This window comes from Pinus tabuliformis, chromosome 4_2, assembly GCF_031772625.1.
Source record: "Pinus tabuliformis cultivar Carrire ecotype Pingquan chromosome 4_2, CPIR1, whole genome shotgun sequence".
Lineage (NCBI taxonomy): Eukaryota > Viridiplantae > Streptophyta > Pinopsida > Pinales > Pinaceae > Pinus > Pinus tabuliformis.
Genome location: NC_142304.1, coordinates 770,379,607 through 770,381,212, shown reverse-complemented (window position 1 = coordinate 770,381,212; position 1,606 = coordinate 770,379,607).

Sequence of the window (1,606 nt, the reverse complement as noted above, 5' to 3'; positions counted from 1 at the left end):
TATGAAAAATTATACGAATGTTATGAAAATTCAATCTGATGAGACAGGCAAATTGTAATCTTATGTTTCTTACGGTTTACCAATTCCATGATCCATTTCATGTTGTATTTTGGTGCTGGTGGGTTTATATTGGTATTTGATTGACTATCCTATTAAATGACTCAATCTAGAGAAGTAAATGATTTCGTTTCGAGACTTTCATAATTTTGTATATATCAGATTAAAAAAAGACAATATTCAATATTGATCCATCACCACAAGATCATTTAAATTCAATTATGGGATTTTTATGGAATTGAAAATAATTGATTATAAAATATTATTACCACTAACTCTGTCACAAGTTCATAGCAACCCAAGATTTAAACAATTTCAATATATGAGAATGTTTTTGGAGTGTTTTTGAGTATATATCAAACCGTACAAACTGCAAATATGCCAAAGCACGTAATATGCTACACCCAATGCCATTCCCGTAGAGATCGGAACTAGCAGCTCCCACACTCCCACCATAGATTTTTGTTGCATACGGATGCAATAATAATACCAAACAAATTAATTACACCATGGAAAGTATTATTTTATTACCATTGTTAAAATAATGTTCAAATTTAGTCAGAGCAATTATGCAATACCATTGTCGGCTTATGAGTAATCTTAATAGGCGAGTTTAGAGTGATGGATGAAACTGCTGTAACTTAACATTGGGCCCGAGACTGTACAATGAGCATCAAATTACGTCCCATTACACAGGTATGAGGTGCAGTAGCCATTTCAACTTTCACCAGTCGAATAAACTCCCAATAATCTATAGTTATACCATAGCTCAGTGGACAATGATGTACAGAATAGAATGGAAACACACGTTTTATGTCTATAGTATGTCCCATTACACGAATATGGGGATCAGGAGGCATGAAACTTTACAGTCTCTATTAAAATGGTTGGAACCTGGGTATTATCAGTTTTTTTTAACCAAAAAAATGGCCACATTCTGGCTAGAAATGGTTGTCGGGACAACATTGTCATGTCGATAGGGAATTATAAATGCAATCATCTGGCACTGGGGTTTGTAAAAGAAAGCTTATGTGCCTTCCTCTCTCACATATTGGCTATTGATAACAACACCAACAACGTCATACCTATGGAGTCGTCGTCGTCTTCTTTATCCATCGTCGCTAAGGTTCTCGGTATGCGGAAGGTCTACGAAGACGGAACGGTTCAACGCCTGCTCGACGAGGGTACTGCTCGAGGATGGAGTAGCATCGAAGGACGTGAAGAACCCTGTACCGGAAAAAGGACGACGACAAGGAAAAGCAACGAAAATGATGGTTTCCACGTGTTGATTTATGATGGGAGGTAACGACAAAAATGTAACGAGGAGATTGGCTAGGTTGAACAATGTTTGCCCAGCCAACTCCATATAGAAAACGCCTCTTGGGGTAAAAATGAAAGTTGAGTAAAGTTGTGAACCACAACGTTGGAAAAAATAAAATAACGTGTACATACATCCTCGTCATGCATGTACCTTCACATGGTCAATATGCGAATCACCGTAGTCTGATTAGAAAAGGAATTGACTATGTGAATCACCGTAGTCTGATTA